The sequence below is a fragment of the Rattus norvegicus genome, chromosome 17, assembly GCF_021556685.1.
Source record: "Rattus norvegicus strain SHRSP/BbbUtx chromosome 17, alternate assembly SHRSP_T2T, whole genome shotgun sequence".
Taxonomy (NCBI): Eukaryota; Metazoa; Chordata; class Mammalia; order Rodentia; family Muridae; genus Rattus; species Rattus norvegicus.
This window is the reverse complement of record NC_141550.1, coordinates 48,184,571-48,200,556: the sequence shown is the minus strand read 5'-3', so window position 1 is coordinate 48,200,556 and position 15,986 is coordinate 48,184,571.

Genomic DNA, 15,986 nt, shown 5'->3' with positions numbered 1-15,986 from the left:
TGAGATCCCATTTGTCGATTCTTGATCTTAGAGCATAAGCCATTGGTGTTTTGATCAGGAAATTTTTTCCAGTGACCATGTGTTCCAGATGCTTCCCTAGTTTTTCTTCTAAGAGTTTGAGTGTATCTGGTTTGATGTGGAGGTCCTTGATCCACTTGGACTTAAGCTTTGTACAGGGTGATAAGCATGGATCGATCTGCATTCTTCTACATGTTGACCTCCAGTTGAACCAGCAGCATTTGCTGAAAATGCTATCTTTTTCCCATTTGATGGTTTTGGCTCCTTTGTCAAAAATCAAGTGCCCATAGGTGTGTGGGTTCATTTCTGGGTCTTCAATTCTATTCCACTTGTCTATATGTCTGTCTCTGTACCAATACCATGCAGTTTTTATCACTATTGCTCTGTAATACTGCTTGAGTTCAGGAATAGTGATTCCCCCTGAAGTCCTTTTATTGTTGAGGATAACTTTAGCTATCCTGGGTTTTTTGTTATTCCAGATGAACTTGCAAATTGTTCTGTCTAACTCTTTGAATAATTGGATTGGTATTTTGATGCGGATTGCATTGAATCTGTAGATTGCTTTTGGTAAAATGGCCATTTTTAACTATATTAATCCTGCCAATCCATGAGCATGGGAGATCTTTCCATCTTCTGAGGACTTCTTCAATTTCTTTCTTCAGAGTCTTGAAGTTCTTATTGTACAAATCTTTTACTTGCTTGGTTAAAGTCACACCGAGGTACTTTATATTATTTGGGTCTATTATGAAGGGTGTCGTTTCCCTAATTTCTTTCTCGGCTTGTTTCTCTTTTGTGTAGAGGAAGGCTACTGATTTATTTGAGTTAATTTTATACCCAGCCACTTTGCTGAAGTTGTTTATCAGCTTTAGTAGTTCTCTGGTGGAACTTTTGGGATCACTTAAATATACTATCATATCATCTGCAAATAGTGATATTTTGATTTCTTCTTTTCTGATCTGTATCCCCTTGACCTCCTTTTGTTGTCTGATTGCTCTGGCTAGAACTTCAAGAACTATATTGAATAAGTAGGGAGAGAGTGGGCAGCCTTGTCTAGTCCCTGATTTTAGTGGGATTGCTTCAAGTTTCTCTCCATTTAGTATAATGTGAGCAAGTGGTTTGCTGTATATGGCTTTTACTATGTTTAGGTATGGGCCTTGAATTCCACTTCTTTCCAGGACTTTTATCATGAAGAGGTGTTGAATTTTGTCAAATGCTTTCTCAGCATCTAATGAAATGATCATGTTGTTTTTATCTTTCAGTTTGTTTATATAATGGATCACGTTGATGGTTTTCTGTATATTAAACCATCCCTGCATCCATGGGATGAAGCCCACCTTATCTGATGGATGATTGTTTTGATGTGCTCTTGGATTCGGTTTGCCAGAATTTTATTGAGTATTTTTGAGTCGATATTCATAAGGGAAATTGGTCTGAAGTTCTCTTTCTTTGTTGGGTCTTTGTGTGGTTTAGGTATAAGAGTAATTGTGGCTTCATAGAAGGAATTCGGTAGTGCTCCATCTGTTTCAATTTTGTGGAATAGTTTGGATAATATTGGTATGAGGTCTTCTATGAAGGTCTGATAGAATTCTGCACTAAACCTGGTTGGACCTGGGTTCTTTTTGGTTGGGAGACCTTTAATGACTGCTTCTATTTCCTTAGGAGTTATGGGGTTGTTTAACTGGTTTATCTGTTCCTGATTTAACTTCGGTACCTGGTATCTGTCTAGGAAATTGTCCACTTCCTGCAGATTTTCAAGTTTTGTTGAATATAGGCTTTTGTAGTAAGATCTGATGATTTTTTGAATTTCCTCTGAATCTGTAGTTATGTCTCCCTTTTCATTTCTGATTTTATTAATTTGGATACACTCTCTGTGTCCTCTTGTTAGTCTGGCTAAGGGTTTATCTATCTTGTTGATTTTCTCAAAGAACCAACTTTTGGTTCTGTTGATTCTTTCTATGGTCCTTTTTGTTTCTACTTGGTTGATTTCAGCTCTGAGTTTGATTATTTCCTGCCTTCTACTCCTCCTGGGTGTGTTTGCTTCTTTTTGTTCTAGAGCTTTTAGGTGTGCTGTCAAGCTGCTGACATATGCTCTTTCCTGTTTCTTTCTGCAGGCCCTAAGCGCTATGAGTTTTCCTCTTAGCACAGCTTTCATTGTGTCCCATAAGTTTGGGTATGTTGTACCTTCATTTTCATTAAATTCTAAAAAGTTTTTAATTTCTTTCTTTATTTCTTCCTTGACCAGGTTATCATTGAGTAGAGCATTGTTCAATTTCCACGTATATGTGGGCATTCTTCCCTTATTGTTATTGAAGACCAGTTTTAGGCCGTGGTGGTCTGATAGCACGCATGGGATTATTTCTATCTTTCTGTACCTGTTGAGGCCCGTTTTTTGACCAATTATATGGTCAATTTTGGAGAAAGTACCATGAGGAGCTGAGAAGAAGGTATATCCTTTTGCTTTAGGGTAGAATGTTCTATAAATATCTGTTAAGTCCATTTGGCTCATGACTTCTCTTAGTCTGTCTACATCTCTGTTTAATTTCTGTTTCCATGATCTGTCCATTGATGAGAGTGGGGTGTTCAAGTCTCCTACTATTATTGTGTGAGGTGAAATGTGTGTTTTGAGCTTTAGTAAGGTTTCTTTTACATATGTAGGTGCCCTTGTATTTGGGGCATAGATATTTAGGATTGAGAGTTCATCTTGGTGGATTTTTCCTTTGATGAATATGAAGTGTCCTTCCTTATCTTTTTTGATGACTTTTAGTTGAAAATTAATTTTATTTGATATTACAATGGCTACTCCAGCTTGCTTCTTCTGACCATTTGCTTGGAACATTGTTTTCCAGCCTTTCACTCTGAGGTAGTGTCTGTCTTTGTCTCTGAGGTGTGTTTCCTGTAGGCAGCAGAATGCAGGGTCCTCGTTGTGTATCCAGTTTGTTAATCTATGTCTTTTTTTTTTTTAAAGATTTATTTATTTATTATATATAAGTACACTGTAGCTGTCTTCAGATACACCAGAAGAGGGCATCAGATCTCTTTACAGATGGTTGTGAGCCACCATGTGGTTGCTGGGAATTGAACTCATGACCTCTGGAAGAGCAGTCGGGTGCTCTTAACCGCTGAGCCATCTCTCCAGCCCAATCTATGTCTTTTTATTGGGGAGTTGAGGCCATTGATGTTGAGAGATATTAAGGAATAGTGATTATTGCTTCCCTTTATATTCATATTTGGATATGAGGTTATGTTTGTGTGCTTTTCTTCTCTTTGTTTTTTTGCCAAGAGGAGTAGTTTCTTGCTTCTTCTAGGGTATAGCTTGCCTCCTTATGTTGGGCTTTACCATTTATTATCCTTTGTAGTGCTGGATTTGTAGAAAGATATTGTGTAAATTTGGTTTTGTCATGGAATATCTTGGTTTCTCCATCTATGTTAATTGAGAGTTTTGCAGGATACAGTAACCTGGGCTGGCATTTGTGTTCTCTTAGGGCCTGTATGACATCTGTCCAGGATCTTCTGGCTTTCATAGTTTCTGGCGAAAAATCTGGTGTAATTCTGATAGGTCTGCCTTTATATGTTACTTGACCTTTTTCCCTTACTGCTTTTAATATTCTTTCTTTGTTTTGTGCATTTGGTATTTTTACTATTATATGACGGGAGGAATTTCTTTTCTGTTCCAATCTACTTGGAGTTCTGTAGGCTTCTTGTACATTTATGGGCATCTGGGAAGTTTTCTTCTATGATTTTGTTGAAGATATTTACTGGTCCTTTGAGCTGGGAGTCTTCACTCTCTTCTATACCTATTATCATTAGGTTTGATCTTCTCATTGAGTCCTGCATTTCCTGTATGTTTTGGACCAGTAGCTTTTTCCTGTTTACATTATCTTTGACAGTTGAGTCAATGATTTCTTATGGAATCTTCTGCTCCTGAGAGTCTCTCTTCCATGTCTTGTATTCTGTTGGTGAAGCTCCTATCTACAGCTCCTTGTCTCTTCCTTTGGTTTTCTATATCCAGGGTTGTTTCCATGTGTTCTTTCTTGATTGCTTCTATTTCCATTTTTAATTCCTTCAATTGTTTGATTGTGTTTTCCTGGAATTCTTTCAGGGATTTTTGTGACTCCTCTCTATGGGCTTCTACTTGTTTATTTATGATTTCCTGGAATTCTTTCAGGGATTTTTGTGACTCCTCTCTATGGGCTTCTACTTGTTTATTTATGATTTCCTGGAATTCTTTCAGGGATTTTTGCGACTCCTCTCTGTAGGCTTCTACTTGTTCTCTAAGGGAGTTCTTCACGTCTTTCTTGAAGTCCTCCAGCATCATGATCAAATATGATTTTGAAACTAGATCTTGCTTTTCTGTTGTGTTTGGATATTCCGTGTTTGCTTTGTGGGAGAATTGGGCTCCGATGATGCCATGTAGTCTTGGTTTCTGTTGCTTGGGTTCCCGCGCTTGCCTCTCGCCATCGGATTATCTGTAGTGTTACTTTGTTCTGCTATTTCTGACCGTGGCTAGACTGTCCTATAAGCCTGTGTGTCAGGAGAGCTGTAGACCTGTTTTCCTGTTTTCTTTCAGCCAGTTATGGGGACAGAGTGTTCTGCTTTCAGTCGTGTAGTTTTTCCTATCTACAGGCCTTCAGCTGTTCCTGTGTGCCTGTGTCTGGAGTTCACCAGGCAGGTCACTTGCAGCAGAAAAGTTGGTCTTACCTGTGGTCCCGAGGCTCAAGTTTGCTCGTGGGGTGCTGCCTATGAGCTCTCTTTGGGGGCAGCAACCAGGAAGATCTGTGCCGCCGTTTCCTGGAGCCTCCGTGCACCAGGGCTCCAGATGTCGTTTGGTGTTTTCCTCTGGCGTCAGAGATGTGTTCAGAGTGCAGTCTCTTTTGGTTTCCCAGGTGTGTCTGCCTCTCTGAAGGTTTAGCTCTCCCTCCCACGGGATTTGGGTGCAGAGAACTGTTTATCCAGTCTGTCCTTTCAGGTTCTGGCGGTGTCTTAGGCGCAGGGGTCCTGCCGCTCCTGTGCCCTTATCCAAGGGAACCCAGAGGCCGTATACAGTTTCCTCTTGGGCCAGGGATGTGGGCAGGGGTGGGCAGTGTTGGTGGTCTCTTCCACTCTGCAGCCTCAGGAGTGCCCACCTGACCATGCGGTGAGGTCTCTCTCCCACGGGGTTTGGGAGCAGAGAGCTGCTGCGGGCCGGGATCCTCGGGTTTGGGACTTCTGGTAAACACATCAGGGAGTCTTTTTATGAGCCATCAAACTCCAGGATGGGGAATGAAATGCTCGAGGATGTATTTATTTTCCATGGCCCCAAGAGTGTCTTGCCCTATGTAACTCATTAGTCTCTGTTCAGGTGTCCAGAGGTTGATGGTCTCCAGGTCTCAGCTGAAGAGGAAGGCTGTGGAGAGGTGATACCAACAGAGAATCCATCTTTTCCTGCCAAATTGCTGTGACCCTATTGTCTCTATTTTATTTCCATGTGACATGTCTAGGAGAAATGTTTGCATTTCAGGGGATCAATCTTTAAATTCTTCACCTTTCAGAAATATTTTTTCTACCTAAAAGAAAAGAGATTCTCAAGTATAAAATTCTGGGTCTTGACCTCATAGTATTTGGTGCTTGTGCATTATCTTCCACTGTTTTTAAGGTCTTTCCAGTCAGGTATACTTCGTCTACCCTATTTACATCAACCTTATATCCATAGCCTAACATATGTTCAAGTGTCACCTATCAGAAAAATACAAGGAGGGAGCTAGAGGTATAGTTCTCTGATAGAGAATTTGAAGTCTTAAGTTTAAGCCCTCAAACTAAAAAATGAACACAAAGAAAAATAGAATCAAAACTATCCAAGCCCCTTTTCTTTTTAGAGTGACAGTTTTTCAGTATATAGTTGACCCAGTTTACATGAAGAGATGCTTCATGGAGCAGGCAGAGCTTTAACTGAATTCTTTTTTTAAACCTTTATTAACTTGAGTATTTCTTATTTATATTTCAATTATTATTCCCCTTCCCGGTTTCCGGGCCAACAAACCCCTAACCCCTCCCCATCTATTTGGGCTTCCCCTCCCCATCCTCCCCCCATTACCGCCCTCCCCCCAACAATCACGTTCACTGAGGGTTCAGTCTTGGCAGGACCAAGGGCTTCCCCTTTGACTGGTGCTCTTACTAGGCTATTCATTGCTACCTATGAGGTTGGAGCCCAGGGTCAGTCCATGTATAGTCTTTAGGTAGTGGCTTAGTCCCTAGAAGCTCTGGTTGGTTGGCATTGTTGTTCATATGGGGTCTCTAGACCCTTCAAGCTCTTCCAGTCCTTTCTCTGATTCCTTCAACAGGGGTCCCGTTCTCAGTTCAGTGGTTTGCTGCTGGCAGTCGCCTATGTATTTGCTGTATTCTGGGTGGGTCTCTCAGGAGAGATCTACATTCGGTTCCTGTCGGCCTGCACTTCTTTGCTTCATCCATCTTATCTAATTGGGTTGCTGTATATGTATGGGCCACATGTGGGGGAGGCTCTGAATGGGTGTTCCATCTGCCTCTGTTTTAAACTTTGCCTCCATATTCCCTGCCAAGGGTATTCTTGTTCCACTTTTAAAAAGGAGTGAAGCATTCACATTTTGATCATCCGTCTTGAGTTTCATGTCTTCTGTGCATCTAGGGCAATTTGAGCATTTGGGCTAATATCCACTTATCAATGAGTGCATACCGTGTGTGTTTTTCTGTGATTGGGTTACCTCACTCAGGATGATATTTTCCAGTTCCATCCATTTGCCTATGAATTTCATAAAGTCATTGTTTTTGATAGCTGAGTAATATTCAATTGTGTAGATCTACCACATTTCTGTATCCATTCCTCTGTTGAAGGGCATCTGGGTTCTTTCCAGCTTCTGGCTATTATAAATAAGACTGCTATGAACATAGTGGAGCACATGTCTTTGTTATATGTTGGGGTATCTTTTGAGTATATGTCCAAGAGAGGTATAGCTGGGTCCTCAGATAGTTCAATGTCAAATTTTTTGAGGAACCTCCAGACTGATTTCCAGAATGGTTGTACCAGTCTGCAATCCCACCAACAATGGAGGAGTGTTCTTCTTTCTCCACATCCTTGCCAGCATCTGCTGTCACCTGAGTTTTTGATCTTAGTCATTCTCACTGGTGTGAGGTGAAATCTCAGGGTTGTTTTGATTTGCATTTCCCTTATGACTAAAGATGTTGAACATTTCTTTAGGTGTTTCTCAGCCATATGGCATTCCTCAGCTGTGAATTCTTTGCTTAGCTCTGAAGCCCATTTTTAATAGGGCTATTTGTCTCCCTGTGGTCTAACTTCTGGCTTTCATAGTCTCTGGTGAGAAGTCTGGTGTGATTTTGGTAGGTCTGCCTTTATAGGTTACTTGACATTTTTCCCGTACTGATTTTAATATTTCTTTGTTTTGCCCATTTGGTGTTTTGAATATTATGTGACAGGAGGATTTTCTTTTCTGATCCAATCTATTTGAAGTTCTGTAGGCTTCTTGAATGTTTATGGGCATCTCTTTCTTTAGGTTAGGGAAGTTTTCTTCTATGATTTTGTTGAAGATATTTACTGGTCCTTTGAATTGGGAGTGAGTCTTCACTCTCTTCTATACCTATTATCCTTAGGTTTGATCTTCTCATTGATTCCTGGATTACCTGTATGTTTTGGGCCAGTAGCTTTTTCCATTTTCCATTATCTTTGACAGTTGTGTCAATGATTTCTATGGAATCTTTTGCTCCTGAGATTCTCTCTTCTATCTCTTGTATTCTGTTGGTGATTCTTGTATCTACAGCTCTTCCTTTGTTTTTCTATATCCAGGGTTGTTTCCCTGTGTCCTTTCTTTATTGCTTCTATTTCCATATTTAACTACTTCACCTCTTTGATTATGTTTTTCTGGAATTCTTTCAGGGATTTTTGTGATTCCTCTCTGTAGGCTTCTACTTGTTTATTTATGTTTTCCTGCATTTCTCTAAGGGAGTTCTTCATATCTTTCTTGAAGTCCTCCAGCATCATGATCAAATGTGATTTTAAATCTAGATCATGCTTTTCTGGTGTGTTTGGATATTCATTGTTTGCTTTGGTTGGGGAATTGGGCTCGATGATGCCATGTAGTCTTGGTTTCTGTTGCTTGGCTTCCTGTGCTTGCCTATCGCCATCAGGTTTTCTCTTGTGTTACCTTGTTCTGCTATTTCTGACATTGGCTAGACCATCCTATAGGCCTGTGTGTCAGGGGTGCTGCAGACCTGTTTTCCTGTTTTCTTTCAACCAGTTATGGGAACAGAGTGTTCTGCTTTCAGGCGTGTAGTCTTTCCTGTCTCCTGGTCTTCAACTGTTTCTGTGGGCCTGTGTCCTGAGTCCACCAGGCAGGTTGCTTGGAGCAGAAAAGTTGGTCTTGCAGCTCAAGTTGCTCGTGCGGGGCTGCTTTTGAGCTCTCAGTGAGGGCAGCAACCAGGAGGGTTGTGTCGCCTTTTGCCAGAGACCCCGGTCACCAGGGTCCCAGATGGAGTTAGGTGTTTTCCTCTGAAGTCAGAAATGTGGCAGAGTGTAGTCTCTTCTGGCTTCCCAGGCGTGTCTGCCCCTCTGAAGGTTTAGCTCTCCCTCCCACAGGATTTGGGTGCAGGCAACTGTTGACAGATTCCCTTCAGGTCTGGTTGGTGCCTGGACTTCAGGAGGTCTGCCATAAGAGTGCCCCTATCTTCCGGTTCCCAGAGGCCATATACAGTTTCTTCTTGGGCCAGGGATGTGGGTAGGGGTGGGCAGTATTGGTGGTCTCTCCCGCTCTGCAGTCTCATGAGTCCCCACCTGTCTGGGTGGTGAGCTCTCTCTCCCATGGAGTTTGGGAGGAGTGAGCTGTGGGCCGGGCTTAACTGAATTCTTAAAGTTGAGAGTACCAGTTCTCTGCACCCAAATCCCATGGGAGGGAGAGCTAAACCTTCAGAGAGGCAGACAAGCCTGGGAAACCAGAAGAGATTGCTCTTTGCACACACATCTCGGACGCCAGAGGAAAAAGCCAAAGACCATCTGGAACCCTGGTGCACTGAAGCTCCCGGAAGGGGCGGCACAGGTCTTCCTGGTTGCTGCCGCTGCAGAGAGCCCGTGGGCAGCACCCCACGAGCAAACTTGAGCCTCGGGACCACAGGTAAGACCAACTTTTCTGCTGCAAGAAAGCTGCCTGGTGAGCTTGGGATACACGGAAGCAGAATTCCTCTAGGACCGGGCACGTTCTGTGTTTACCGGAAGTCCCACACCCTCGGATCCCGGCCCGCAGCAGCTCTCTGCTCCCAGACCCCGTGAGAGAGAGAGACCCAACCGCCTGGTCAGGTGGGCACTCCTGAGGCTGCAGAGCAGAAGAGACCACCAACACTGCTCACCCCTGCCCACATCCCTGGCCCAAGAGGAAACTGTATAAGGCCTCTGGGCTCCCGTGGGGAAGGGCCCAGGAGTGGCAGGACCCCTGCCTGAGACACCGCCGGAACCTGAAGGAAACAGACTGGATAAACAGTTCTCTGCACCCAAATCCCGTGGGAGGGAGAGCTAAACCTTCAGAGAGGCAGACAAGCCTGGGAAACCAGAAGAGACTGCTCTCTGCACACACATCTCGGACACCAGAGGAAAAAGCCAAAGACCATCTGCAACCCTGGTGCACTGAAGCTCCGGGAAGGGGCGGCACAGGTCTTCCTGGTTGCTGCCGCTGCAGAGAGCCCGTGGGCAGCACCCCACGAGCGAACGTGAGCCTCGGGACCACAGGTAAGACCAACTTTTCTGCTGCAAGAAAGCTGCCTGGTGAACTCAAGACACAGGCCCACAGGAATAGCTGAAGACCTGTAGAGAGGAAAAACTACACGCCCGAAAGCAGAACACTCTGTCCCCATAACTGGCTGAAAGAGAGGAAAACAGGTCTACAGCACTCCTGATACACAGGCTTATAGGACAGTCTAGCCACTGTCAGAAATAGCAGAACAAAGTAACACTAGAGATAATCTGATGGCGAGAGGCAAGCGCAGGAACCCAAGCAACAGAAACCAAGACTACATGGCACCATCGGAGCCCAATTCTCCCATCAAATCAAACATGGAATATCCAAACACACCAGAAAAGCAAGATCTAGTTTCAAAATCATTTTTGATCATGATGCTGGAGGACTTCAAGAAAGACTTGAAGAACTCCCTTAGAGAACAAGTAGAAGCCTACAGAGAGGAATCACAAAAATGCCTGAAAGAATTCCAGGAAAACATAAATAAACAAGTAGAAGCCCATAGAGAGGAGACACAAAAATCCCTGAAAGAATTCCAGGAAAACATAAATAAACAAGTAGAAGCCCATAGAGAGGAGACATGTCCCGCGCACGACTTTTCGCCGGCAAGGAGCAGGCGGACATTAGAAATCCTTACTGTGACCACTTTATTAATCTTAGATGAGGAAAAGCCACGCCGCGCCAACATGGGGGCGCTTATAAAACCCTCGTGCAGCACACCCACACCTGATTGGTTGTTACCGATGATCTCATAAGGCACGCCCCGGAGTGGGCAAAGACCTGGCACGAAGGCACTCTTGCACATGCGCACAGTTAACTACCTGAAAAGGGGGGGGGGCGGCTGGCGTGGCAAAGGTTGGCACCATCTTGCAATGGCGGAGTCTATCCTGACCTACCACGTGGGGCGCAGTGGAAGACAGCGCCAACTAGTGGTTGCGAATGTTATTGCGGCCCTCTACATCTCACCCTTATAATTTATATAATTTTATAGCAGAAATGATCACCCTATCGTGTGCAATGAGGAAACCTCAGCAATGTGCAAGGGCTGATCAAAGGAACACTGAGTCTCTCTCAATCCCAGTGCAATGGATCCACAGATCCATGGGGTGCAGGAGCAGAGAACTCAGATACAGAGAGTATCCCTCTCCTCCCAGTGCAATGGATGCACAGATCCATGGGGTGCAGGAGCAGGGAACTCAGATACAGAGTAAATCCTGAACAAGATAACCAAATTCCAGGTGAGGCCCTTTGTACAATGGCCACAAGTGCTTGAGTGATAACGGCCTTATCACGTTACTGTTGAGATCTGAGTTTGTAAACCAACCATGCTATGAATACTGATCCACAGCATAGGGCTGCATCAAACAGAGCCACTCCCGATAAGTAGTGGGCACCTCATATGGTCCTCCTCAGCTGTTACCACCAAGGACCGTGGTCAAGCCGCTCTTATAATAAAATTTTGAATTCCCAATTGTTAGTAACTACTCCAGAAAGTTCACCCACTGTACTTGTCTAACAATAGATTGGGGGAGGATAACTCCAGACACTGCAGACACAATGTCTGCAGCAGTAATGGCTGCTACAATAGCAGCGAAAGTGTCAAGGTCTTTTCCAGGACAGTTCAGGATCAGTCATTCTTCTCTGGAACAACCAGCAGACAATGGAACCATTTCTGAGATCTGTATAACCAGGACAGAGTTCTCCAGTCACTGTAGCTTTATACTGGTGGCTTTCTGTGAAGCTACAGTCTGTAAAATGACAACACCAGTTACCAGTTAAGGCAGCAAGAGTCACCAGGGAAATGAAAGGACAGGGGTAACAGCTGGAGTCCAGTCTTCTCCAGGAAGCAGCAGTGTACAGAGTCTGATCGTAGGCCACAGTGGGACGGGAACACACACAGCGGTAACACTGACTGTAGCAACGGCAAAATCTCTGTGATGACAAAGGATGAAGGGGAATCTTCTATCTTCCTCTCAGGGCAGAGGAATGACTCCAGGGACCCGAACCATGAGAGCTGAATCTTCATGCTCCCAGGATCAGCATGTCTCACCAGACACTCAGGCAGCTGGCACACTCCTGTAGCATCCTGTAGAAAAAACACAAACATTCCCTCTTCCCCATATAAAATATCTGGACAGGAACATGTCAATAAGTGGATCTCTCTATTTCACCTAGGCAGAAGTATGCCTAGTTGTAGGGTGCCATAAACTTTGGCATCCAAATTTTTAAAATTGAAATAAAAGGAGCATTATTTAGCAAACATGGATAACTCCCCCTTTTTATTTATAAAGATATAGTAAAGATATTATTTATTAAGGTAAGTCCTCGAGGATTAAGTTGAGGACACTGAGCACTTGTATTTATAAATTTACTTGTATACCAAATTATTGTCTCCAGCATAATTGTATTGGATATATAAAGAATGAGATTTTTCTCACTAATTGTTCTTATGTAAGGCCTATAATCTGTCTGGTAGATAGTTCTCCCTTGTTAAGGAGCCCAGGCAATCCAGTTTGAGTTTTTAAATGTCCTATAAAGGAACAGTATTTAGTGCTCTTAACCACTAAGCCATTTTTCTAGCACCTCACAAACTTTATTTACCTAAACATAAGCATTAATTAGAAATGTCAAATCTTGTAAATATTGTCCAGATTCAGTCTTCCTAGAAATCTCTGAGCTGGCAGGGTGAGGCTGGGAGTTGAAAGTAAACAAATGGAGTCTTCCTCTTTTCGTGAGGGTGTGTTATCAACTCTATTACCATTTTTAAAGAGCTGGGTCTATGGTTTTGTTTAGTTGTCTGAGCCAGAGCACTGAAGGGACAGTGAGTTGTCAGACATTTACACTGAAATCACTCACTGATTTTATGTAGAAAACTTGCCTCTAATAAAGCATTAAGTAATTGAAATCAATTGTAAACCACAATTTCATATACTGATAGCCAATGTGTGGCTATCACTGGCTATCAGTATATGAATAGAAAGCATGATTTTTTAACATATTAAAAACAGCGGCTAAAGCATGGAATTTAATAATCTGTGTTGAAGCAATAGAAACTCAAGAGAATAAACAAGTGATCTAATCATATATGTAGCCTTTTCATTAGATGAACCACCTATAAATGTACTAAGTGCATTTCCTATGGGTTGTACGCACAAATATGTAGGAAGTACAAAAGCATGTAAAGAGTAAAATTATCAATTTTGTCTGAAAAATTTGTATATGTAATAGGCCAAATATCAGTATTTAGTAGTAACCAATTAACTGTTGTTTGGAATAAGATATGTTTTACCAGGTTTCTATTTAAAATACTTCAATGACTCTAGTCCACAACTCTATACTAACACAGCTGAAGCTTTATCTCCAATGTGCATAACAAAGACCTAAGTCCTCTGGTAAGGTGAGGTACTTAGCCAATTAACATATCTTTAAAAGCTTAAAATTAGCTTTAAATATTCTTATCCGGAGTAGTGTAACAGCTACTCCCCAAATATTAAAGCTCATTTTGAGAGCAAAGTTTGTAGTAAAAATTTTCCATATACATTGAAAGATTTAAGTTCTAACTTCTTACACTGAAGAAGCAACAAAATTACCTAATATGAGGCTGTTAGCCATTCTTAATGATATCACTTTATGGGCTCTCTAAAACTATAAGCAAGCTCACGAAATGAAAACTCACAATTGTTATAACGAAAACAAATTGTATAAAATCAATCCTCTAAATCTGTCTTGAAATGGCAGTTGGAGTAAGGAAACTGGCTGTAATGCTCTCACAAGTTCTAAAACCTCATCAACCCTTATAAATCCTGTAACAATCTCTACCTGTTTGATTTTTCCTTAATTAAAAATAAGTTTGAGTTAGTCAATGTAACACTGGCAATCCTAAATCACAATCTTTAAGTTCTCTTTGTAACATCAGAACACAGCCACGAGGTCACCTGAGTTCTGAGTACGTGACTAGGCAGCTGTTCTCTGGGCAGTGGAAATTAGCATTAGAATACAGATAACTTCAGGGCAAGCCACAACTTTGGAAAGCAAAACTCAACCTCCAACAAACAATCCAGTCTCCAAGGCACCCCAGGTCTATCTATTATGTTACAAAGTTTGACTGTCAATTCTTACATTTGGACACACAATGGTGTGGTCTCCAATACCTCAACAAGGGACAATGTCCTAAATTCTTTTAGAAGCCTGGTTTCTAGGATAAGAGTTCCATAAAAATATTACCTCAATTTAGACCTGTCTGCCTAGGTTGGCCCATGTCACACGCTATCTAGAATGACTCCATCCAGATTACCAGCTTTATGTCAACTTTCTGTTACCAATATTATACCTTTTTAACCATATCCAATAACTTGAAAGCCAATAGTCCATAACCAAGGCAAGTAGAGCATATTTATACATATAAAACCAATGAGAAACAAAATTGAAGTGGCTACACCTATCTTTAATATATAGACCAAACATCATTTTTACCCTTTTACCTATGATTTTAAGAGAAGCACCTTGTCACCTGTTGAGTCAAGTAATAAGTCAGGGATTTTTTTAAGAGAAACAGCTATCAACTCTTGTATGAAGAAGCTGTTGGCGCTTTTAAGATCAGCTTGTGTAGACGCTTAGCTTCTGGTCAGCTTCTCCAGCTAATCTAGACACCTGGCTCCAGGCACAGGGCTTTAAAAACCTGATTGAAACTTTTTTATTCATTTGTTCCTTTTTGAAACGAGTTAAAACCAAGTCAAGGTGTGCACGACCGGCAGATAAAGTTTTTACCATTTTTTCTTTTGAACATGAAACATAAAACTTTTAGACAACGAGAAACAAAAACCACAGACATACACTGACAGACATGGGGACATCCTGGTGCACCAGAGACAAACAATAGACAAAGAGGGGAAAAAGCCAGATGGTGTTCACGGCGACTATCCACTCGAGTGGAGCTGATAATGGGCGATGGATTGTCTCAATTCCTGGACTAGTCCACCAACGTGTTGAAACCCAATTTCTGTAAGATACTGAGATATTATCTGAGCAGAACGACCGACATTCGCCAATGGTATGGAAGTGAAACACAGCCCTGAGTATTTTTACTCACAACCCAATTATATTAACTCTATCAGGCTGTGCACGGGCACTGAGATGTCCTTTTGTTTGATTCTCCTGAATAAATTTTCAGGTGGTCTGCTTCTATCAAATCTGATCAGTATGACTCTGTAAAGCTGTCGCGTCAGCGCCCGGACGCCACAGCGTCCCCAGAGCCGGCGCGGGAGCTTAATTACACCTTTCATAAGCACTAAGACAAAATACTGTGTTCCTTTTACCTCCTCCCTTCTCACCCGGGGCATTCTTTCCCCAATTTTTCACCCCTGGTGGTGGTAAGACCGCAGGGGGGCCTGGTGCTTGAGATTGATCAGGATCCTTTTCTCATTGCAACTTTTCACTATCCTCTGTTTCTGACGATTTTCGCCCTTCCCCCAACACTCTCTGCTTTGCTGTTATAGCTGGGCAGTTCCCACGTGACCTCTGACGCCGTTTGGCGGTAGCTAGAAACTCAAAGGTCAATAGAAACAACTTGAGGGTTGCCAGAGCAACCATAGCGGCACCTGCCGCGTCCGGCAGGGGACTGAGCTGGAGCAGATCAGGGCTAAGCATTGTCTCTCAGAGTTTTTTACCTGCATTCCACAGCTTCTGGATTTCTTCCGTGAAACGGAGGCTTCCTCTTGGCACCGGCGATGTTGTAGCTTTTTTGTGTCCTGGATTCTCGGCACCAAATGTCCCGCACGGGAGTTTTCGCCAGCAAGGAGCACGCGGACATTTGAAATCCTTACTGTGACCACTTTATTAATCTTAGATGAGGAAAAGCCACGCCGCGCCAACATGGGGGCGCTTATAAAACCCTCGTGCAGCGCAACCACACCTGATTGGTTGTTACCGATGATCTCATAAGGCACGCCCCGGAGTGGGCAAAGACCTGGCACGAAGGCACTCTTGCACATGCGCACAGGTAGTTAACTACCTGAAAAGGGGGGGCCGGCTGGCGTGGCAAAGGTTGGCGCCATCTTGCAATGGCAGAGTCTATCCTGACCTACCACGTGGGGCGCAGTGGAAGACAGCGCCAACTAGTGGTTGCGAATGTTATTGCGGCCCTCTACAGAGACACAAAAATCCCTGAAAGAATTCCAGGAAAACACAATCAAACAGTTGAAGGAATTAAAAATGGAAAGAGAA